Below are 26,599 nucleotides of genomic sequence, written 5' to 3'. Positions count from 1 at the left end.
AAGAGACTCCCAGAGAGAGTGACCAGGAGCCCTCACATCATGGAGCTGAGGAGGTAACCAACTCTGACAGAGCCGACCTTGGGACTTCCTGTTATGCTAGGTAGCGAATTATTCTCGTTGTTTAAGCCACTTTTAGTTTATTCAGTGACTTGCACCTAAAGGATCCTCGCTGATACACCTGTTTTAGTGTTATTATCTATGTTTGAAGGAGGTAGGAGAAGGAGTGAGGGGATAGTCCAAGTTCCGCAGATCTACCAGCAAGAGTAGGAGATCCTCTCATGATCTTGGTAGTCACCCCCGTGGAAGTACTAAAAGCTTAAATGCCAGTATTTGGGAAAATAATTTGCTTTTTTCACTTTCTTTTTCCCTGAGACCTGACCTCAGGCTTTCACAATCTCAAGTTTTCTTCTCATTTGTAAGACATCCTTTGTTTCAAGGGATTTTGAAGCCACAGCTTTTTTCTTCACTTCTTGCTCTGGCCCTTGAATATTTCAATAGCTCCATTCACCACATTAGATGAAGAATGTCATTAGCCCTGAATGATTGTTAGTGGCTGTTCAAGAACTGACTCTAGAAATTCAACCTTTCCCTAGTGACTGGTGTGCAATTTTGTGACACCTAACAGGGTCCTATGCTCTGCAGATCATAGGACTGGGAATGGCTGTTACTATGGCTGCAGATTTTTCAAGAACTGTATTCTTTTGAACAGAAGACCCTGCAACCAAATTCTCAGATTCTGTCTTTTGTTTCCATAGTCTTATTTGTGGCTCAGGTGAAACTATGTTTTCCAACAGGATAAAATTGTTTATATGTTTTCTTCCTTCAATAAATACAACCTCAAATAATATAACCTTTAGAAAATGCATTCTTTTCATTTTAACTTTATAGTAGTTATCTAATGACGGCAAGATATTCCTGAAGGATAGACAAAACAGGGAAAATTGTGTGTTCCAAACCAAAAAAGAAATCAGAGAATGTTAACCAAATCTTAAATTGATTGAAATCTTATTTTGCTGAGTTTTATTTTATTTTATTTTTTTACTTCTAAATTGAGTATTAAAGCATAGAGCACAATGACATCAATACATTCTCTTAGCATAATGCTATGTATCCCAAAATGAAGTACAGTATTAAATATGTATTATATTCCTCCACTTGGGGCATCCCATGTCTTCTCAAAGACTTTCCTCAAACACTCCCTCTCCTGCATCAACCAATTCTCAGTTCTTGATGGAATATTACCACCAGCATACAAACAAGCACTAATATTGGGTTTTTAAAACAAATCAAATAAAACCTTCCATGACCTTGACCTGAATCATCTTCCTACCACTGTTCCATTCCTTCCCAGTTCATTGTAAATTTTCTTGACAAATAAAGAGTCATGTCATATGATCTTCTACATCAGTCCAATCAAGTTTCCATCCCTTCTATCCCAGAGAAAAATCTTGTCAGGGTCACAAAAAAAAGTATGCAGTGGTCACCGTTCTTTCCTTAACCAGACCTTTCCATTGCTTTCAACATAGCTGCTCACTTTTCTTCCTAAAACTCTCTCATCTCTTAATGTCTAGGACCCCATGTGCTTGTAACTGAGTGCCTGCATTATTCGCTGCTTCATCGCAGTCTCCTTTGCTGGTTCCTTTTCTGCTTCTCAACCACTAAATGTCCTGGGCTCTCTAGGCGACATTTTTTTAAGCTTCAGCTTTAAATAGAACTTGTTTGCTATGACTTCCACATCTGTACCTTAAGATCCAAACATGCCCTGCAACTCCAGAATCATATATCTAACACCCTGCTGGATATTTGTCTTCAGGTGTTTTAAAAAGCATCTTAAAATTAACACAGCCAAGATAGAACTCTTGATTCTCATAGAACTCAACTACCAAACTAGCTCCTTTCAGATTAACTGTTTTGAATAAATAACTCCATCCAATTTCTTAAGCCAAACTTTCAGGGATTTTCCTTATTTCTCATTGTCCATCAGAATCCCCACTCCCAAATGTACACATATAAATTATCCACGTATCATGTAAAATTTGCCTTTAAAACATATCCTAAATCTGTCTTCTTCTTTTCCATTTCTACTATTTAAACCATAATTGCTCAGATTATTCATGGCACTTTAGCTAGTCCCCTGCTTCCATTCTTCTCCCAACACAAGTTTTTTTTGTTTTGTTTTTACTTACTAAGTTTATTGAAGTGTGATTTACATGCAATAAAATAGCACCTATTTTAAATTTACAATTTGGTGAGTTTGTCAAATGTATACACCCATATGATCATCAACCCTATCAAGATACAGAATATTTCCATCACCCCCCCCCCCACCAAATTTTCCTTGTATCCATTTGTATTTTACCCACCCTCACCTCTGGCCTAGGCAACAACTGACATGCCATTACTATAGATTAGGTTTACCTATTCTATGATAGTATATACATGGGTTCATATAGCGTGTGTTCTTTTGTGTCCTAGGTAGCTCAGCACGTTTTTTGAGATTCGTAAACGTTGTGTCTAGTAGTTTGTTTCATTTTATTGTTTGGATATACAACAATTTGTTTAAGAAAATATCAAAGAAAATCTTTGTGATCTTAGAGGATAAAACTACTAAATAGGCTATAATAAAAAATTAACACCATCACGATGAACTGCCCAAAATTAAAGTTAACTTACAGCCCAGGGCGATGTTGTTAGGGAGTATACAAAACAAACATTCTAAAAATCACATAATCAAGAGGATGTATATGTCTAAGCCTGTTCTTCAGTGGGGAAGTAGTAAGGTATAGTAATTAGTTTAAACATAATTAGTAGATAAACAGTGAGTTTTGGGGAAAAGAGATTATGTTTTCTGGGATAATCACACACAGGTGACAAGCTAAAAATGGCATAAAATCCCTTGAAATTCTTACATACAATTACGAGGTATCTGAGGCATCCACAGTGGAGACAACATGCTCCTCCAGTTAAGGAATGGAAAATTAAATATAGGGCATTTCCAAGTAATGTAGTCAATACTACTGTAGTATTAAGTAGACAGAAAATCCTGCTTTCAAACTGAAATTGCTTTCTATTATCTTTAATAAGTGATGTGTGTACTTGATAGTCTGGGTAACCACTAAGGAGTCATTTCCACAATACTCCTCCATTTAATGTGAAATCATATGGAAGGTGTCCTAAACAACTGTTCAGTTTCTTTTTATCAGTTAAGCATTAATTAATTTTATTTTATGTTCCACTTGTTGAATGTGCTCTTGGAAAAGACTTTGTATGTTCCGTTGTTAGGTGAATTATTCTATGATTTCAGTTATGTCCTGCTGATTGATATTTTATTCAAGTCTTTTATCTCCTTAGTAATTTTCTGCAGAAATTTCAACTATAATTGTGGATTTGTCTAATTTTTTTACAGTATTTTTCAGTTTTTGCTTCATAGATTTATGAATCTGTTATTAGATACATATTCAGAATTATTATATTTTCATGTTGAACTGACACTTTTATTATGAAATGCTTCTTCTCATCTTTGTTAATATTCCTGGGTGTGAGGACTTCTCTGTATATTTTCCTGTCATTTTACTGTTAGACAATCCATAACTTCATATTTAAAATGTACTTCCTCTAGATGACATACAATTGGATTTAGCTTTTAAATCCAGTGTAATATTCTTTGGCTTTTATTTGGAAAGTTTAGAGCATTTATAATTAATCTAATAATTTAAATGGTTGTTTTAAAGTATGATTTGGCTATTTGTTTTCAATTTGTCCCATATACATTTTTTTTTGAGTTTTATGGTTTTATTAAAACAAATACAATGTGCACACAAGCTGTCTATTCATTTTCTTTGCTGTGCAGCCTGGCATTGGATTTGGTGACTCTGATGACCAGCTAGGCTACTCTTTCCACAATGGCTTTGTGGTTCTTGGAGGAGACGTTGTGAGCAATCTCAGCACAGTAAGATTTGTTGCACATCAGCAGCATTTCAATCTTCTTTGCATTGTGGACCAGGAACTCCCAGAAGCCACTGGACAGCATGTGCTTTGTTTTCTTGTTTCTCCGATAACCAATGTTGGGCATCAAGATCTGGCCCCTGAATCTTCTGCATGCCCTATTGTCAATGTCCCTGTGTTTCTGCCAGTTCCATATAATCTTGACATATCGGTCTGACTGGTGCTAGATGGACTTCTTGGTCCTCTTTTTGATTATCTTTGGCTTCGTGAGAGGTCTGAGGGCGGCCATGATGCCAAGGAGATGGCTGCCACCTTTGTAGGCAGCACCAAGGAAGAGAGTGGCCCATATTTTTTGTTCTTTGTCCCTGCATTCTTTTTGACTATTTAAATATTTTCATTATTCAGTTTTTCTCTACCATGGTCTTACTAGCTATAACTTTTAAGTTTATACAGTAAGAGCTCTAGGATTTGCAATATGCATCTTATCACAGTCTTTCTTCAAGTAATATTATGCCTCTTCGTTTTAATGTAAGTAATGTATAACAGTACATTTCTATTATACCCTCCTCTCCTTTATACTTTTATTGTCAAATAATCTACATCTATGTATGTCATAAACCCCACAATATATTATTTTTTAATTTAAACAATAAAATATATTTAAAAGAAATTTTAAAATGAAAGAATTTTTTTTATTTACCCACAGTTACTATTCACAGTATTTTTTATTTATTAGTGAAACTCTGGTTTACTGTTTCTTCAGCCTGAAGAATCTTTGTTTTCTTCAGATATTTGGGTGATGAATTATCCAGGTTTTTATTTTCCTGAACATATTTTTATTTTAGCTTCATTTCTGAGGGATTTTTCTGGATATAGAATTCTAGGCTGACAGATTTTTCAACTTTTTAAAGATATTGTTCCAATATATTTTGGTTTGCATTGTTTCTGATACAAAGCCAACAACTTTCTTATGTTTATTCCCCTGAATTTAATCTTTTCTCTGACTGCTTTTAAAATTTTAGTTTAACAATGATTTTATAAAATTTGAATTACATGTTTTTGCTTTTCTTTTTTCCTTACTGGAACTTTTTGAGCTTCTAGGGCATGTGGCCTTATAATTTTGAACAAGTTTGGAAAATGTTAGTCCATTATATCTTCGATTCCCTTCTACCTCCTTTCTGGAACTGTAATAACACTATTGTTAGAGTTCTTAGGGTCATTCTACTGTTCACCAAAGTTACATATGTATTTGTTTCAGTATCTCTTTTCCCTCTGCGCTTCTGTATGGATAAGTTCTATTATGTCTGTAAGCTCACTGATATTTTTTCTGTGGTGTTTAATCTGCAGAAAAGTTTATCAATACACATAATGTATTTTGGGTTCTAGACATTCTATTTGGCTCCTTTTAATATATTGTATTTCACTCCTCTCTATGTTCACGTTTACATCAACTCTTGAATGATCTGGATATTTCCTACTTACCAGTGCTGAGGTACCTGAATTAAAGGTCAGGGGTCACTTAGGTAAAGTACTGAGGAATTACTGTTATACATTTGTCACCATAAAAAAATGATACTTCATCATAGGCCTCTCTTTTAGTCAGTGGGTTCATGGTCTGAGAATTGGATCACATCTGGAATCTAGGGGAAAAAATTGTGACTTTTCTTTACTGTCATTTTTTTTTAATTTTATTTTTTTATTAGAGTATAGTTGCTTTACAATATTGTGTTAGTTTATACTGTAGATGCCGGAGTGTTAAATTTTGTTTCACAGGATAATGCTCTCATATTGATAAACTCTCTCATCTCCAACTTTCTTTTTGGTTCTGTTTCCCTTCATTTAGCATCCTCAACATCCAATCCTGTGCATCTACTCATGTCGCCTCATGGATATTGGTAAGTTTTAGCCAAATCCTGCAGCAACGGCAGCACATAATTTTCCTCATTCCTTAGCAAGCCTAATAGTTCTCCATATGGATGTTCTGGGATTGGTGCTGCTACTATCTTAGATCGGGTTTCCTGAAAATGGAATTTTTAATGGGAAAGTTGATGGACAATGTTCTTAGGAAGTTCACCTGTAAGAATGTGAGAAAGGCAGGATCTGGCAGAATGAGAAGTTGAATCACAATGTACAGTTGACCCTTGAACAATGAGAGAGTTGTTGAACAACCCTCCACACAGTTGAAAGTCTAACTTCAGTTGGCCCTCCCTCTATGTGGTTCCTCCTCATATGCGGTTCTGCATCCATGGATTCAACAACCACAGATCATGTAGTACTTTAGTATTTATGACTGAAACGTATTTAAATATAAGTGGAACTGTGCAGTTCAAACCCACATTGTTCACGGGTCAACGGTAGTTGCAATTGAGACTTCAGCTGATTTACAGAAAACCTGGAGCTTGGGGGGCCCTTTAGAGTTGTCCCAAAAAAAGATAAGGATGCCAGGTGTTTGAATCTCTGCATTTATAATCACTGTCCACAAGCTTCCTTTATCCACTGCTTACCCAACCACAGGAAGGAATGTAATTTGAACAAATCAGCTCCTTGGTACCAAAGAAAAATCCCACTGAATGACTTAGCTTTAACTTTTCCATCAGCAGTTGGTCGATAGATGTTTTGGTCCTAAAGAGGTGACCTGGGCAGAAAACCCAATATCCACTATAGACACAAAATGTTGAAAGCAGTTCCTTCGTTCTTTCTCTCTGATTTCCACACTTATATTTGCAATTGCTTAGCGCTAACTTAGACAGCCATCTTGATCAAACTTAGCATTGTGCTCCTTCATTCTATTTAGTAAAATCCAGTTGTTGTTGTTGTTGTTTTTCTATTTCTTATCTCAGTTTTTAGCATCACTATTTACCTTGTTAAATAAAATGGAACTCTGGAATTCATCCTTAGACCTTCCCCTCCTTTTTTCTGTCCTTAAATATTTTTCTGATCAAAATGCCCTTTCATCCTCTTCTCTACATAGTGAAATTTTATGTATCCTTTAACATTGAGCTCAAATATCACTTCCTTTGGAGCCACCTTTGTTGCTCTAAGCAAAATTAATTATTCTTTCCTCTAAACCACCAATTTAGTTTGTATATTCTATTAGTCCTCTAGGCTGCCACACAAAATACCACAGACAAAGTGACTTAAACAACAGGTATTTCTCCCAGTTCTAGAGTCTAGAAATCCAAGATCAGGATGCTGGCATGGTCAGGTTCTGGTGAAAGCTCTCTTCCTGGCTTGCAGATGGCTACCTACTTGCTGTGTCCTCACATGGCAGAAAGAAAGCATCTAAGCAAGCTTTCTGATGTCTCTTCTTATAAGGGCACTGATCCCATCATGAGAGCCCCACACTCATTACCTCATCTTATCCTAATTACCTCCCAAAGGTCCCATCTCTAAATGCCATCACACTGGGGTTTCAAGTTTAAACATACAAATTGAGGGGGAGGTAACATACATTTAGTCCATAGCATACATTATTCTATCAAAGGACTTACCACATTGTAATAGTATAATCAGTGTATATGTATAACTTCTCTTTATACCATGAATTTCTAAAAGGCAGGCACAGTCTCATTTCCTTTTGATTTTCAGTGACTAGCACAGGGACAGCTATCAGGTTATGTTTAAGACTTATTTGCTGAACTTTGAATAAATCTGTGTTATTCATGTGCCACATTTAATATAAAATGACAAGTCTGGGTTTCTAATCCTATGTTTTTTATATGCTGGTAGCTTGCCAATATCAAGATTCTGGTAGTGATGAATTAGTCATTCTTAGATGGCAGACCCTATTTTGCACTCACAGAACACTAGAACTTTATAGCACATTCCACAAATGTAATGAATTAGATGTATATTTAGCTCCTTACTATTTTTTACTCTAGTTCCACAAGGATAGAGACTATGTATATTCTATTGATCACTACATATCTTATGCCTAATACAATGTCTTGCATTAAGAAGACAGTTAATAAATTTTTAAGAAATTATAGACATGAATACATTGCACTTGCAGATGTGGAAAACACTGCTATGGAAAAAATACAACATTTCAAATATTCACCAAGGAAGAATTTTAGGCAGATTAGCTTGAGTATTAACTGCTGATAAAAAAACAAAAAAAACAACAAAACCATCAGTGATTCACACAGAAGTAGCACTTTAAAATGATAGAACCAGCCTTCTCTGAGAAAAAGCATGTAGATTTTGAGGGTAAAATCCTGAGCTAGAAGAACAGCCTTCATGAGGACTAGCTGTAGTTACTGACCAGTTTATTAAAACTTCTAAATATTCCAGATATTGAAAGCCCTGAATGCCTTAAGTCAGAGTTTAGTCACATACAAGCACATGCCTAGAAAACATTAGATCCCAAGGAAATAAATGTGACCTTGATAAGCATAGTATTTTCTGAAACAAATACCAACTCTGTCCACACTGAAGAAAAGAGGCAAAGCCCTGTGGAGGATTTTTAAGGAAACATATTTGGTGAAAAGGAAACAAGAGTTGCTTACTAACTTACACAGTGAATGATAAAAATGTTAAAATGTCAGTGGGTAAGAAAGTGGTAAGGATTATTATATACATTAATATGTTATGTTAAATATTTTATATTTACATGTATTTTCAAAAATGCGAGAGAAAAATTTTATATGAATTAATTTCAAAGACTTAGTAAACTTTTTATTGTTAATCATGAAAATCAGCTGAGCTCAGAATTGTCCATTCACCCATCTCTGTTCATCCCTCAGTTGAGTCTCTCCTTCAGTTGACTACTAATGAAGCTATGTAATATTGGTTCCTACTAAGAGCATATTTGATGTAGGAAACTGGGTCTTATAAACTAAAATCAATGTTTGACTTAATTATGATAGGAACTCAAATCCCCATTAGTCAAAGGACAGTTATAAATACAACAAGCCCATCAGGGCCTCTGAAAATTGATGCCTCAATAGGCTGATTTAAATAGGGATGACTCACATTCCAGTAAATCATCATTACTGTGAGTAAACCAGGTTGTAACCTTTCAGTGATCTTAGAAGAAACTGGTTATTGATCATAAACAAAAGTCATAGAATTTGATACAAATGTAATGAAATGAGAAAGAGGGAAGTATCCTTCAGGTTAATGGCAGTTGACACTACCATGGACCTTATTTTGAAGTAATTCTATCTACTTTAATGGGATTTTCTCCCACAAACATTTTCCAAACCCTGAAATTTACTTTGTTCATTCCCTGTGATGTGTGGCAGGATTTATTTTCTAGAATAATGGCTTTAAGCCCATAGAGCTTTCTTCAGTTTTGGACTTATAACCTGTTTTTATTTCTTTCTTAGTTATGATTAAATGGAATAGCACATATAAATCTTCAAAATTAATCATTAATTTCTTGTAGGCATTTTTCCTATGCAGTCTCAAAGTAATTTTCAGACATGTAATTTTAGGTGTAACAGCAACTTGCCTTTAAAAAACACTAAGCAAAATTTGTCCTTTGCTCTATCTCCAAACGTCTGGATTATAGTTTGTTTTTGTTTTTTTCTTGAAATTTCTTTTTACATTAGAAGTTCATATCAAGTAACAATAAATGTTTTAGTATTAAAACAAGGAGTTGGAAAAAGGCTTTTTAAAAAAACTTCTTTTTAATAATGACTATACATGGCTCAGTATAGGCTGAGATATGAATGGGAGTCTCCCCTTTACTACCTCGAAACACAGAAATTTTGAATAAAATAAAACCCTTAGTAGGAAAAAATAATTATTTTATCAATGAATTGCCTTCTAGTTAAGGTTTAATTACAGACTGTGTGTGTCAGCTTAAAAATAGTTTATATTTTAGGCAGAAATGCATCCATATGAATATGTAATTTGAGCTCAAGTTTTTGTGTTTAATAAAAATATAGAAATATTATTATCATGTCATGTATTAATAAATATTAACACTCTAAGGAAGATATCTGTTTAAGCTCATAAATTCTAAAAATGGGTCAACAATTTTAGTCATTATTTTGTAAATCTTGAATAATAAACATATTAGAATTAGCGCTTTTTTTTTTTTTTTTTGCCATGACACATATGGTATCTCTGATTTAACCTTAAGTATATTTGTAGGATAAATACAGTACTTGATAATTTAAATATGTTATTTTAAAATGTAATTGGAAATAGTACAGAGAGCATTTGATCAGAATGAAATAAACACAATTAAAATTTGTATAACCTTAGTAAAACCAATCAAGAAAAAGGAGAGAAAGATAAAATTATCAAAATTCACAATGCCAGAGGAATAGTTTTATATTCTTTGGACTTAAAGTAAGAGACTGTTAGGATCAACTTTACGCCAATAAACTTGACAACATAGATAAAAGGGAAAATTTCTGTGTAAAACCTACTTACCAAAATTGACATAAGAAGATATAGAAAGTTTTGATATCACTGTAAATACTACAGAAATTGAATTAATTAACGAAATCTTTCCACAAACCTCATAGCATTCCACTGGTGAATTCTATCAAACTTATAAAAAATAAATAAATAAATACTACAATTTTATACAAAAACATGTTTAAGGATTGTAGAGGAGGAAACACTTCCCAATTTAATTTATGTGGCCATCATAACCCTAATACAAAAATTTGATAAATACATTATAAGAAAAGATTACATAGATTGAAAAAAATCCTTAGATGTAAATTGAATCCAACATTTAAAAAGAAAATATGTCATGATCAAGCTGGGTTTATTCCTGGAATTCAAACTTAGTTTAACATTTTAAAATCAACCAATGTAAGATAAGATATTAATAGAATAAATATTATATATTTATCTCAATAGTCACAAAAAACCCATTCAACTCACATTCATAATGAAAAAGATGAATAAAAGATAATCTATACACTCTGCAAAAAGTCATTTAAAAATGTAGCTAAGACCACATATAATGGTGAAGTATTGAACTTTCCCTCCTAAAGATCAGTAACACGGCATGCATGTCACATATACTCTGGGTTCTAGGCAGTGAGATAAGGTGATAAAAAATAAATAAAAGGAATAAAGATCAGAAAGGAAGAAAGAAAACTGTCTCTATATTTGTAAATGACATGATTGCCTGTGCAGATAATTCTAATTTCCAAAGCAATTACCTCAATTAATAAGTTAGAAAGGTTTCCAGGTACAAAGTCAATGTACAAAAAATCAATTATATTTCTATATAATTGCAGAAAACAAATGAAAAAATAATTTTATGAGTTGTATTAACAATAGTGTCAAATAATATAACATAGGTAATTTTCCTTCAAAAAAATGCAGGAACTTTGCCGTGAAAACATTGCTAAGACAAATTAAGACAAAAAGAAATGGAGAGAGACATCTTTTTTATGTATTAGAAGGCTCAGTATAGTTAGAAACACAATATATGCCAAAATGCAATACAAATCCAATCAATATTCTAGCTGTTTTGTAAAACTTGACAAGCTAATTCTAAAATTTAAATGAAAATATGAAGGGCTTACAATGGCCTAAACAATTTTAGAAAAAAAAAAAATAGCAAAGTTAGAGAACTTAACAACCTGAATTTAAAGCTTAGTATAGCACTATAATAATCAAGACAATGAGGCATTGGCCTAAAGACAGGCAAATAGATCAATGGAACAGAAAAGAGACCAGAAATGGACTTACACTTGAAATGCCAATTGAATCAAAGTAACTCAGTGGTGGGTGAAAGTAAAATCTTTGAAACAAATTATGCTGAAACAACTAGATATCAATATTCGGGGAGAGGGGACAAAGATCTTGACTCAACTCCGACTGATCAAATTCAAAACCACAAATTTAAGTGTACTACAGTCCTAAACATAAAAGCTAAAACTGTAATGCTCTAGATGAAATGATGGGGAAATATATTTATGACATGAGAGTAGGTAAATATATCTTTGACAGGACACAGAAAAAGAATAATTCTAAAAGAAAGAAAATAGACTAACAATCAACATTTTTAAAACTCTGTTCATCAAAGGACACTATATAGACAGAAAAAGTAACCACAGACTAGGAAAAAATATGGCAAGGATATATCTGACGAAATACTTCTATCCATAATACATAAAATAATGCTACAACTTGGTAATTAAAACAATCCAATAAAAAGCAGGAAAACTACTTGAGTAGACACTTCACAAGGGAAGGTATATGAATACCAAATAATCCTATGAAAGCATGTTCAATGTTTTTAGTCATCATGGAAATTCAGATTAAAACTGTAAAAAAAAAAAATACCACTACATATCCACTAAAATGGTAGGGCTAAATTTATTAAAAATTAAAAAGACCAACAACTCAAGTGTTGTCAAAAATAGGGAGTACCTGGGGCTTCCCTGGTGGCGCAGTGGTTGAGAATCTGCCTGCCAATGCAGGGGACACGGGTTCGAGCCCTGGTCTGGGAAGATCCCACATGCCGCGGAGCAACTAGGCCCGTGAGCCACAGTTACTGAGCCTGCGCGTCTGGAGCCTGTGCTCCGCAACAAGAGAGGCCGCGATAATGAGAGGCCCGCGCACCGCGATGAAGAGTGGCCCCCACTTGCCGCAACTAAAGAAAGCCCTCGCACAGAAACGAAGACCCAACACAGCCATAAATAAATAAATAAATAAATAAAAATTGTATAACTTAAAAAAAAAAAAAAAAAAAAATAGGGAGTACCTGAACTCTCACACATTTCTACTAAAAGTAAAATAATACAAAAATTTTGAAAAACTGCAGTTACTTTAAAAGTTAAATATATACCTACTTTATGACCCAGAAATTCCAATCCTAGGTATTTATCCAAGAGAAATGAAAATGTATGTTTACAAAAAAACTTGTACAAAATATGCATAGAAATGCCCATAGCCAAGATCTAGAAACAACAGAAATGACTATCAACAGAAAAATACATAAACAAACTGATTATGGTAGAGTTGTATTATGGAATACTATCCAGCAACAAAAGGGAACAAATTACTTATACAGAAAACAACATGGTTGAATCTCACAGACATTCTGAAGAAAAGATGTTGAATACAGAAGAGTACATACTTGATGCTTCTATTTATATAAACTTCTAGAAGAGTCAGAACTAATCTATAGTGAAAAATGTCAGAAAAGTGGCCATTCCTAGGTGAGTGGATATTGAATGTTAGGGACACATGAAAATTTCTGAAGTACTGGAAATGGTATATATCTTGACAAGGTTGTACATTTATCAAACTCATCAAATTAAACACTTATGATTTGTGCATTTGCTACAACTGATGAACCTACAATGACACATCACCATCACCCAAAGTTCATTAGAGTTAACTCTTGTACATTCTATGGGTTTGGACAAATGTATAATGACATGCATCCGTCATTATAGTATCATAGAGTATTTTTACTGCCCTAAAAATTCCCTGTGCTCCACCTATTCACCTCTACCCCCCAACCCATAACAACCACAAATCTTTTTATTATCTCTATAGTTGTGCCTTTTTCTTTTTTTTTTAATACAAGAAATAATAGAAAATTTTTTATGTTTATGGGAATTTTCCAACAAATAAGAAAAACAAAATAATGATAAAGGGCAGAGAGGAGACAGCTCCTGGAGTGATATCCTTAAGTAGATAAGGCAAGATGTAGTCTAGCTCATAAGTAGAGGAATTAGCTTTGGACATAAATAAGCACTGATGGATCATCCATGATAACAGATGGGAAGGCAGACTATGCAGGTGTAGATACCTGTAGATGGGTAAGGCTAGGGGTGGGAGTCTGTGGAAGTTTTCTCCTGATAGCTTCAGTCTGCACAGTGAAGTAGGAATCAAAGTCATCCAATGAGAATGAGGATTGAGAGGAGACATTTTAATGATCTGAAGAGAAGGAGACAATATAACATGAGTGGAACAGTGAAATAAAGTAAGATGTCCAGAAAGTACTAAACACTCATTTGCTCTTCTTGTTCATGAATTTATAGTGGGACGAAGGTGTGTAGTTGCGTGTCCTTTCCAGTCCTATCCAATTTCATGGAGATATATATATATATATATATATATATATATATATATATACACACACACACACATATATATACATATATATTATATTATATATATATATATATATATATATATATTTGAAGAGTTAGACTTAACCATAGCTGTAGTTGAGCTCAGCTATCTAATGAAGCAAGAAGAGAGGGACAAGGGACTTGAGGGTTTATCAGAAGAAGTGCTTAAAATGACTGAGTAATTTAAGCAATGCAAGTTGGGGAAAGATATTAAGAGTGTGAATTACTATAATCTCAACTGATTAGAGTGTAATGAATGGGTTGTTCGAGTGGGGCATGGGATACTAAAAGAAGAGCCAGAGAAAGAGAAGTGATATTCAAAGTGAAATGCAGGAAATAAGGATAATGAAAATTTTAGTTTGGGGTAATAATGAGGTCTAGAATAGGACTAGGGAATAGCTGAGGAAAGATAGAGGTCAAGAGGAGACATGCTCAGGAAATTGAGGGGGCAAGGTGCTGGAAGTTTCATCTGCGTGAATATTGACATTGCGACAAATTGACAGGAGAGGTGTTGAAGGTCATGACAAAGAGCTGAGAGCTAAAGTCTCTGAGAAATGAAAGTAGAATGATCAGGCATAGGTAAATGACAGAAACAATGAGAGGTAGTGGGTAATCAATCTGTTATCATGTGATTCAAATCTGGATAGTGGGGATGATTAGAGAGAAACAAGAGAATGGTCTGAAATGGTCTTGAAAATAACTCTGAAGAGTATAGATAAAGCCAGCCCTACCGTAAACCCCAGTGATAAGGCTGAGATGAAAAAGCAGCCATTGATGGAAAGCTACAAAGGAAGTATTGTCTTTGAAAGAGAGACTAGTTTTTTTTTAAGTGCTAGAAAGTGAAAGCATGTTCAGAGAAGATAACAGATTGTGAGTTCCAGTGGAAGGATTTTGGAAATTAAGGAAGAGTTTGAGAAAGAGATAGAATAGCAGGTAGAAAGGGTGATTAGAGTGAGTGAGGTGACCCTGAGTGGGAAGCCTGAGTTCCTGGTGGCAACTATAAAGGGGAATACAGGGTTTAATAAAATTACTTGTTTTGGATTTAAGCCAACCGGAGACAGCAAGACTGTGAGAATAGCGGGGCGGGGGTGGGGGGGGGTGGGGGTGGGTAAGAAGGTGTGTGCATCTGGTTCATTATCTTGACCTCTGCTGATTGAGGAAAGAGATCTGGGAACTCAGGGCTAACTCAGTGTGAAGACATTTTTATGGTTGGAATGATGGCCATAGAAGGCCTGGAGACATAGGCCTTGACCATTACATGGGTTTACTCTTGATTTATATTAACAAAGGGGTATTTTACACCAAGTTTAATCCAACTTAGATTTTTCTATCATTTGTAAAGAAAAGTTACACATTTTTAGCTAATATATATTAAGCATTTAGTAGATGTCAGGCAATGTAAGTGTGTAAGTATATACATGTTTTAACTCAATTAATTCAAACAACATTATGAAGTTAATGTGATTTTCATCCCTATTTTATAGATGACAAAACTGACAGAGAAGGTTAAACATTTTGCCTAAGATCACAAAACTGGTAAGTGTTTAAAGCCAGGATTTCATCCCAGAGAATCCGGCTCTATAGACCTTGTATTTACCTAAATGCCAATAAATGAGACAACAGTGTTTGTGTGTGTGTGTATGTGTGGTCTGTCTTAATAAGAGTTTCATTTTCATATGTTAAATGCTCACCTAAAATAAATTAAAAACAAAAAAAACAAATTTTAGAAGTAAAAAAGGAAAAGCAAAAAAAAAAGGAAAAAAATGATCACCTAGAGAACTTCCAAAACAGTGCACAGAATGAGAAAATTATGCTGCTCTGTTTTAATTCTTAGCCTTTAACTGAACACCTGGATTTATCACCTTTTACATTTGAGGATGAAAATGATGTGTTTAATGAATTCAATTATTTCCTCTTTGCAGATTTTAACAATTGAACTATTGAAAGCATTCATTTCCACCTGTTAATTATAGCTATTAGACAGAATAGAAACACTTTCCACCTCAGAAATAGAAATTTAAGGAGTACTTTTGACAACAATGCTCCCAAGAACATTCCTGGTATTTGGTTAGAGCGCAGTCATCAAAGATACACACATGGGCTGTGAAAGCAGCATAGAAGTGGAAGCATCACTAGAAAAAAACTGAGAATAACTCCTCAAGGAACAAGGTGATAGAAAGGTCAATTATTTGGAAAGCCATTAGACAAGACCCTGTTTTTATTTTTATGCCCAAAACTCTGCATTTGGGATTCAAGGGTGATGTGTTTCATCAATCATTATTTTAAGATGCAGCCAGATGGATGCTCAAATTGTATGCTTTGGTTCTAAGTAGGTGGCCGGTAGATTTTCAGGATAGGTAGATTTCTTACTTGCCTTAATGTTCAATTTGACAACTAGCTAGTGGTCATTAAACCAGCCGAATCATTGTTTTGGATTAATATTTTCTATAAATTAAATATTATTTTGCAAATTTAGTTAATTATAAAACAAATCCCCAATTTCGAAAATTCAAAATGTGTTAATTTACGGATTTTTTTTGAGGGGGCACATATGTACATTGTTCTATTTTATCAAATTTTATTTTTCCTTTCTATGGTTTATTATTAACTATGAACAGAAACAGTTCATAAATGTCTGCAATTTGTTCTCCTGCTTCTGGATGGGAGAAACCACACTGAAGAAAATAAAAAAGAAAGAAATCAATACAAGACTGAGGTCAATAAATGGAGGCTTAGCGCAGTACCTACCACAGGGAACATTTCTCCTTTTTTCAAAAATCTATTTAATAAAGTTTAATTATACCAATTTCTTTTTACTTTGTCCACATGGAAACTAACTACTTAATAGTCTTTCTTGTAAGGATTATTCACACATTTGAAAATTATTTTTCAATTTGTCCTTAACCTGTTCCTTCCCCAACTTAAAGCATGTGCAATTCTTTTTGTATTGCTTTTATTATCTAACCCTTTAATCATCTCTGTATGTCTTGCTACATAATTAACAAGATCTGCAACGTTCTTCAGAGTGAGATTTCAACATATGAAGAATCCACATTTCAAAAAACTAAATAGAAGGTGGAAAATACATTAACTACTTCCATTATCTATCATCCTGCCAATCGTCCCAGGACTGTCTCCCAATTCTTAAAATATAATCAATACCAGATGAACTTCCCATATGAATATAGTATTCTCGGTACTCAAGACTAAGAACATTTCCTTGCTGTTTACCAGTAGTGATGATAAACTTCAACCAAACAAACTTATTTCCTTGCAGTCTCTTTTGAGATCAATACTAAGAGTTGCTGGGAGAGCTGAAAGGAACTCTGGGACCACGGACACTTGCATTTTAAAGTGTCTTTTTTTTGTCTCAGTAACCTCATGGCTTTCTGCTATTCATATCCTAGATAATGTCCTATGCAGTACCCAGAACAGCAGCCTTACTCAATACTTCCAAGCTCTTCAGGGGTAGGAAAGCTGGAGGAAGATCTGACCATGCCTTAACCAGCTGAGCACTGCCCTAGCCAGCCTGACTCCTAGACATTTTGCAAAGAAATAAAGGGGACCAACTAGGACAGAAAGATAGGTTCAGGAAGGACAATCCCATTTACAGGGCCTGGAGGAAGAATCAGCACCAAAGCAACATGGTTGAGTTGTTCAAGGTTGTTCCAACAAAGAATCTTGATTGATCATCCATTATCAATCCACCCTGGTGAAAGGATCCTTACAATCCACTCCATTAACATACTGCCCCCAAATTTTTACCCAAATTGATCAGACAACCTTTCACTTGGAACCCTAAACTCTGGACCTGACACACCACCTTTACTTTTTATTTTACCAATTACCCTCTCTCCGGCCTTCCCACTGTGTAGATAAGCACCACAAACATTAGCCCTGCAAAGAGGACTTTATTCCCTTGGTAACATCACCCCAACTACCAATTACTGGGTGCTTCTTACTGTGCCTTCATACTTTGCCTTTTATAATTAATCATGTTTAGTTGCTTCTTTTAAGTTAAACAGTATAATCTCTGCTCCATTTTTAACAGCAATATGGGCAACCTGGATGCCTTTTTACTCTTCCAATGTTGGTACAATATGAATCATAATAGAGTAGCTCATAAATATCACTTAAATTGAACTGGTTGGGGTTTGGGGAGGCTGAGGAATTTGAAGGTGATCATTTACTAGATCATAGTCTCAGACCAGCATCATTATTCCATAGCCAGATTGAATATGGGCCATCATGATCACCACATGTAGTCTACCCTTGTGGTCTTGCCAATGAGAAGCTGTCTAGTGTCTCCCTAACACATAAGTGAGCATAAAGGATACAAGTAGATTGCCTTTAGATTGGCCACTATGCTTTTTGCTAAAATGAGTACAGTCATTTTCATGTCATTTGCAGTTTGACCTCTTAACATATATATTTTTGTCATTTTAAATTTCTCTTTGTTTTCTTCTATTTTACAAGCTCGATATTTACATATTCCTTTGTTGTTTCCTCCTCATCCTCTTGATTTCTAAATACTGGAGCACGCACAACTCCATCTTTGAACTTCTCTATTTATACTCCTTCCCTAAATGAGCTCATCTAGTCCCATGGATTTACACATAATCTACATTATGATGTGATGAGTCACAAATGTATATCCCTATCCTATATCTTACTTGGAATTCTAGCTGCCCCTCTTGACATGTCCATATAGACATCTACTATGCATCTTAGACTTACCGTATTCCCAAACCAAATCCTCATTCCCCCTCTCTAACCTGCTTTTCCTTCCACTTCAGTCTTACTCATCTGAATAAATAGCAATTTCATTATTCTACTTGCTCAGAATCCAAAGAACCAAAATACTTGGAGTTAATTTTGACATCTCTATTTCTCTCCTAACCCATAATCTAGCAATCTATAAGCAAATGCGGATGGCTAAACTTTCAAAATATATCCCAACACTGAATACCTCTCACCACCTTCACTATGATCCACCTTGGTCCAGGACAATGTATTCTCTCTTCAGGATTATTCCAGTATTCTACTAAACTGTCTCAAACCCTGTCCTAAGTCTCATCTACATATCAGAGTAATATGTTTTAAAGATAAATCATCTTGCTCCTTAGATCTTGCCACTTCTCAGATATAATCTGTTTAATAACTTCTCATTTTACTCATAGTAAAATCCAAAATCCTAAAATCACTACAAGATTCCACAAAACCTGACACCACCCTTACTACATTGTACCTCATCTCCACTGCTCTTCCCTCACTCACTCTACTCTAAGCTAAATGTCTTTTCCTTCGACACTCTAAGCATGTTCTTGACCCAGGGCCCTCACTCATATTCTTTTCTTTCCTGAAACCCTCTCCTCACAGATCACACAAGGTTGGCTCCCAAAGTTCCTTTGCGTCTACGTTCAAATGTCACCTTATCAAAAAAGCCTTGCCCAACTGCTCTAAATAAAATAGCGCTTTTACAACCCTGACTTTCCTAACCTCCATCATTTCCTATTTCCCTTTACACTGCTGTATTTTTCCCCAAGTGTTTTTATTAACATCAGATATACTCTATATTTGATGTTAAATTTGTGTTTACTTGTCATCTGCCTACTCCCATTAGAATGCAAGCACTGGTTTTTTCTGTGTATTATTGTACCCCAGTTCTTAGAATAGTAACTTAGCCTAGAAACACTGATTAAATATTTGTTGAATCCATTAATTAATTTTATAGGAATGCTAGCATGGCTTCTTGGAATGCTAACAGATTTGTTTCTTGTAAAATTAATATACTTCTAAAGTAATCAAATATACTGTATTCTCTCAAATGATTTCTGCCCCATCTAATTAATAGAATTGTATGAACATTTGGTTATTGTATCTTTGTCACTCGCCGTAAGCCATGAATATAAACAGAACATAGATATTCAAATACTTTGTTTTTTCCTCAAATAAAACACAGGAATTAAAAACAAAAGCAAGGTTAATGTTCTGGTTAATCATCTTACCATAAGAGGTCATAAATTCATTAATAAAAATGTATTTAGCTGAGTGCTAATGTAATTGGAGGAAAACACACAAACGAAACAGAACATCTGCAACAAAATCATCACTCCCAGTTCCACAACGGCTGAGGAGTTATTCTGAGCAAACAGAAGATAATATTTTTACTGCAATCCTACCAGGTGCCTAAAAATCTCTTTGGGTTAACAAGCACTCTCTTAACTTCTAAGTTTTAGTAGGAAGCTTAGTATAGATGGGTCTTTATTGAAGAAAATATCTCAAAAAGTGGTCTTAAAGGTCAACTGTTCTATGTCATAAAGTGACAGTAATTGGGGGTTGAAGGCAGCTAGAAGGGGAGAATAAAGGTCCTAAAGCAGGGTTGGCTGAGGAGATGGCTGTAATTTGGCTAAGGAAGGCAGAAGAGGTGTGGGATGTAATCAAAGAGAAATCTCCCCTTGTGCATTACCATATGTGAAATTTTAGGTTAGTATTATCTAATGTACAAATTAAAATGAGTGCTGACACTTGAACTAGATCATAATCCTCTACTATCCCTCCTTAGTTTTAGTAAAACTTTCTAGACGACTTGGAAAAGTCTTGTGTTGCTTCTGCTTTGGCAAGAAGAGAATAGGTGCAGTGTTCAGCCTGAGGAGAAATGCCGTGAAGAAGAACATCAGGTACAGGGGACAAGATGCAGAATTAACATATCAGTGGAAGTGGGCAAGGGGAGCACCTGGGAATGGGGAGAAACACACACTCCACAGAGACTCTGAGAAGAAGCTGGTTTATCCCACAGTGTGTAGGAGGCAAGAGTGAGGTTATTTAGGGTGACAAAACAGAAGTTTGGCTTATACAGAAGACAGGCTCACACATCTAGTCCTCTAGTTATTCCAAGGTTCGGTCTTGGAAAAATAAGAAACAACAAACAGACCGCATCAGCTTACTAACCACAAAACTCCTTTTACTGAAATGCACAGTACTTCCTTGTTAAGCGCCTGGCTTTAATTTCTTGACACTTTGTCTTCCTCTTTCTACAAATTATGCAGCTCTCCTTTTCAGTTTTGCCTGAACTTCCAGGAAGTGCCAAGTTAAATTTTAGGCTGAAGTAATGAAAATGTGGGACATAATATCCACTCAATATTTGTTGAATGAGTAAAGGAGAATAGTTAATAGCAAGACATTAAACTGGATCTACCCTAAATTTGAGGATTATGGCTTTGCAGGAAAAAGTACTGATGGCCTGAAAGTTTTGGATTATATGAAGACTCAGGGAAGTCATTTCCCTCAAGTTGGGATAATTGCCCCCAGAAGAGACTGAGAGGGAATACCTTAGGGCATCTTCCAGTAATTTAATATCTAGGTTATCTCAGCCAGTATCTCCAGCAGGTAATGTTGACAGATCTTTTCTGCTCTGAAAGATTTAAATCTAAAAGAGCTTCCTCACAAAAAAGGAGGCTGCTTTTCAAACCTTTGTTGAAAGCAACACTTTTTCTGCTTCTTTCTTTTGCTTTTTGCTTTGCTCCAGTTATTCTAATTTTCTCAGTAAAATTGCATTATTTTACTCAAGAAAGCATTTGAGTGTCCAGTTCATATCACACATGCTGGAGAAAATAGATGTGCAAAGGTAAATCTATTGGCAAAGGCCATTTCTACTTCAGCATGCCTCTTGGTCTCCCCTCAAATGGCCTTCTGCTTTGATGGAGGAGTTTAGGAGTTTAGAAAGGAATCTTTCTTTCTCTTTTCTCTTTTTGGTGGGGAAAGGGTAGTTAGGATGGATTTTTATCTGACAAAATTAGATGGTTTTAATTTTTCAACCATCTGTTTTTCATCATAATTTTAATACCCACCTATGTAGTCATTATTTGGGAGATCATTAATATAGAACATTAATAATTTAAATGTACAAATAAAATCTTCTGGCATTTGAAGTTCAAATACATTATATATTTTCATTTAAAAGAAGTGTTAGGCTACCTAAGTGGATATGTTAGTTTTGTAAAAAACAAATAAACAAATAAAAAACAAACAAAAACCTCAATTAAATAGAGAGGCCTCAGATTTGGGAGACCAGAGGGGGACCTCTCATGCCCGACAAGGATAGCAGAGCCCAACAGGAAGAAGAGTCTCCGCTTATTTCCTGGCAAGAACTTAACCAATAAAAAGCCATGGACTCTTTGTTTACTATAGCCCTCCCAACTTCCCCTTCCTCTCCAAGAAAGCATTCTTCTTCCCTTGCCATGGAGGGACCTGTACATGGCTCACCAAGGTTGCAGACCCCTAACTGCAATTCTCTGCTGAACCCAAATAAACCCATCTTTGCTGGAGGAATAACTGGCAGTCTATTTGTTTCAGGTCAATTGTTTGTTCTTCATTAATTATTATGTATATTCTCCTGTTGAAAATGATGATTTCTAAGGGAGGCAATTTTGTGACTAAAATGGTGATCGTAAGTTGTCATGCAGAAGAACACGTCTCCAATTTTATACTATAACCAAACCACTGTTTCATCTCAAAAGCATGATTTCATTCCAGAAAATTTTAATGGCATCTTGAAAAGATTCAACATTAACTGAAACCACACGGCAAGTACCAGTTAACAAACACAGTAGTTTTCAATGTTTTGTAAGCATAATTAAGGATCATGTTTTGTTTATTGAAATATATTTATGTTCTATCCTCATGTTTCCTAAACTAATGCTGACATTGGTACTTTTGGAAAATAATAATTACTACACGAGTGGCACATTTCCAGTGAAATCTCCTATTACCTCCCAAATAATTGAGTAGAATTTCCTGATATGAAAAAGAGCCTTTTCACATACCACTACTACTAATATCAAATAATAATAATAAAATTTAAAAACCTGTAGCATTTCTAAATGCTATAACATTGACCATGTGTTTTCATAACGAAGAAATGAATCTCAATTTCCACTTTAGGGTGTGCACATGTGCACAGGAAATCACCTACAACAGGTGCTGCATACAGAATTGATTATCAGAGCAAAAAATAAGTAACTTAAACATGCAAACACAAAGAAGTGAATCGTTAAATTGTATAGGGAATTACCAGGAGATACAAGTAGCAATGTGTAAAGATCTTCAAGATTTATTCTTGAGTAGAACAAATTCAGTTGTAGAACATTATATAAATTATGATGTCATTCATAGAAATCACATACATATCAATACGCATATCAACACAATATTTTTCTATTGGTATAGGTATCATGCCAAAGGTTACAGTGGTTTCCTTTGGAGATGGGGTGGATGGGCAAATGGTGGCAAATGGGGAGATTTTCTTATACATCTTATTTTTATTTTTATGATAGTGAATTAAACATATATTTTAAAATAAAGTAAAAACTGTGTACTTCCTCATTTCATGCCCAAGTTCCTTTCCCTCAATTTCTAAGTATTCAAAATTAAAGTGTTAAGAGTGTTTCTTTAAGGCAAATCAAAACCACAATAAGGTACCACCTCACACCAGTCAGAAAGGCTGTCATCAAAAAGTCTACAAAAAACAAATGCTGGAGAGGGTGTGAAGAAAAGGGAACCCTCCTACACTGCTGCTGGGAATGTAAGTTGGTGCAGCCACTTTGGAAAACAGTATGGAGGTTCCTCAGAAAACTAAAAATACAATTACCATATGATCCAGCAATACCACTCCTGGGCATATACCTGGACAAAACTATAATTGAAAAAGATATATGCATCCCAATATTCATAGCAGCACTATTCACAATAGCCAAGACACGGAAACAACCTAAATGTCCATCGACAGAAGAATGGATAAAGAAGATGTGGTACATATATACAATGGAATACTACTCAGCCATTAAAAAGAACAAAATAATGCCATTTGCAGCAACATGGATGAAGCTGGAGATTATCATACTGAATGAAGTAAGTCAGAAAGAGAAAGACAAATACCATATGATACCACTTATATGTGGAATCTAAAATATGGCACAAATGAACTTCTCTACAAAACAGAAACAGACTCACAGACATAGAAAGCAGACTTGTGATTGTCAAGGGAGAGGGGGGAGGGGAGAAGGAGAGGGATGGACTAGGAATTTGGGGTTGGTAGATGCAAACTATTACATTTAGAATGGATAAACAACAAGGGCCTATTGTATAGCACAGGGAACTATACCCAATCTCTTGGGATAAACCATAACAGAAAAGAATATTAAAAAAGAATTTATGTGTATAACTGAGTCACTGTGCTGTACAGCAGAGATTGGCACAGCATGGTAAATCAACTCGACTTCAGTTTAAAAATAGAGTGTTTCTTTAGATTATGGTAAAATATTACATATTTCCTTCTTGATAATCTTGCAAAGGAATTGTTAACGCACTAAATGTTATTCACTTTTGTAGTCTCATCTTCATGTCTCATTAAAAAATTACTCTATATTTTATTGGCATTCAATACAGAAACAAAAAATTATTCAGAAGAATATATCAGGCTAGCAAATTGCTGATTCAATCTGTACATTAGGTAATAAAGAATAAACACTTTTGAAATATTTAAATACTTCCCTAGAAAAACTGAAGGGAGCTTACAGAGCATACGTCGCCATGCTGTGCTTGGTTAAATTGTCAGTCATGGATTAGTTTTATTTTATGATTAAAAAGACTGAAGTAACTTGAAAAGTGTGGACTATCCTTTCTCTGACAGATGACACTGCATGCCACAATATGCTCTACTTTTCACCTCTAAATTTTAAATAATCTCAAACACATTTAGCTGTTATTGTGTGCATTTGAATTGGCACAGGGCCAAAGAAAGTCTGGTTAGGCAAGTGCACACATCTGTGTGGACCCGCATTTTCTATGGGAACCTTTGTCCTTGTGCTGCAAGGACAGCACATTTACTTTTTACTTTTTAATTTTACTTTTTAGTTTTATGGTGTATTGGTTTCCTCTTTTAATTTACTTTTTTACTTTACTTTTACTTTTTAATTTTAATTTACTTTTTACTTTTTAATTTTATGGTGTATTGGTTTCCTCTACCAAAGCCTCTGAAATACCTGGATTTTGTCACCACAACCAATGAACAAACATCTTTTTAGCTATAATCAAACAAACAAACAAACAAAAAGGAAGAAATGTTTTCTTAGAATGAACATAAAATGAGCTCCCAAACTTAGGTACCTATTAAGTAAAAAGATGTTGGACAATTCCAATACTCCTTTTGCCCCAAAAACAATTGATAAAATACTCCATTAAGGCATGCACTAAGGCATGCACAAATGAGTTATTGAAATATTGTATTTACCAACACATTAGAATATCACAATGATGAAGTGTGAAAGCCCCAGAGTCAAAATGTCCTGTGAAAATCTCTCATATCATCTGTACATGCACAGTGCCTTCTGGACCAGAATCACAGTCAGTGTGATGAGATGTTCACAACAGGAGACACATAGAGGTTTTCCATGTCATTACTAATGTTGGGTATAAATGTTCATGGAAAGGGATAGACATGAGTATAGTAGAATCCATAAAAATTAAATGTTCACAGGATATGACTCCACAGTGTTAGTTTGCTCCCAAAGATATGAGTTGAAAATCTTATTCCCTAAGGTTTGCACATAATTTAGTATCTAAAATCTCCAACAGTAAGCTCATGGCATGATGAATCGGTGCTACATTTTTAAAGTCTTGTGGCAGAATTAGATAGTTTTGTACAACATCATTCATTCTCCCTAGCCTCTGTGGTGTCAGAATACCAAGTTTATTTAAGGTGGCAATGTACCCAGCCCAGGGACTATATTCCTTAGTCCTCCTTATGCTGGTGTGGCCAGTTTGAACAACAACAAATATACTAAAATATCATGTGAACATGTTTTAGCAAGTTTCCTTAAAAAGGAGGAAGTGAGCCGTTTCTTAATCATGCTGCCTGGAATATGCAGGTAATACCTGGAGTTCTGGTAACTGTTTTGCAGCACAGGGACAAAGGTCATATTCTAAGGATGTCAGAGCAGAGAATTTAAAAAAGCCTGGATCCCTTTTAATTTTAGAGAGTAGTCAGGTCTGACACGTATAGGCAAACCTAGTTTTATAGAAATTGGTGTCAACATATTTCTAAATGTCTGTTATTAGTCTACCTGTAGTTGCTCAAGTCTTTATGAATTCACAGGTGTCTAGTTAAGCATTTTTTATACCTTCATTGAGAAGTATACCTTATATAAACAAAAAATGTTCCCAGTGTCATTCTTAATTTTTTATTTGTAATTCTGCTCTTTGATATTCATCTTGAACCCCTTTTTCTTATGGTTTGCATTCAATCAGATATAATTTCACCCACTGTTTTATTATGTAACTGTCTGCATTATTTTGTTTGGAAGTAGAAGTAAAACGTTTGTGTGGCAGGGAAGGAGTGGGATCAGCCGTGGTCTTTTCAGAAATTAAAGCCACATTTGTTATATCAGAGAGACTTGCTATTACCTCTGTTATTTCTGTATACTTACTACTTTTACCTTTCATGGATGCTTGTTCTCTGCTTTACTAGATAAGATCTTGCTTCCACCTCACCAGTTTTCTATGCGCTATGCTTTTTACTCTCATTGCTC

General features: G+C 34.9%; 1 pseudogene; it reads right to left on the bottom strand.

The window, feature by feature from the left end:
- Positions 1-3,826: 3,826 nt before the first annotated feature.
- LOC103011110 (putative 60S ribosomal protein L32') lies at positions 3,827-4,234 on the bottom strand (annotated as a pseudogene).
- Positions 4,235-26,599: the final 22,365 nt, after the last annotated feature.

This window comes from Balaenoptera acutorostrata, chromosome 2, assembly GCF_949987535.1.
Source record: "Balaenoptera acutorostrata chromosome 2, mBalAcu1.1, whole genome shotgun sequence".
In the NCBI taxonomy this organism is placed as follows: Eukaryota; Metazoa; Chordata; class Mammalia; order Artiodactyla; family Balaenopteridae; genus Balaenoptera; species Balaenoptera acutorostrata.
The sequence above is the reverse complement of the archived record's forward strand: the minus strand, read 5'-3'. Positions and strand labels throughout refer to the sequence as shown.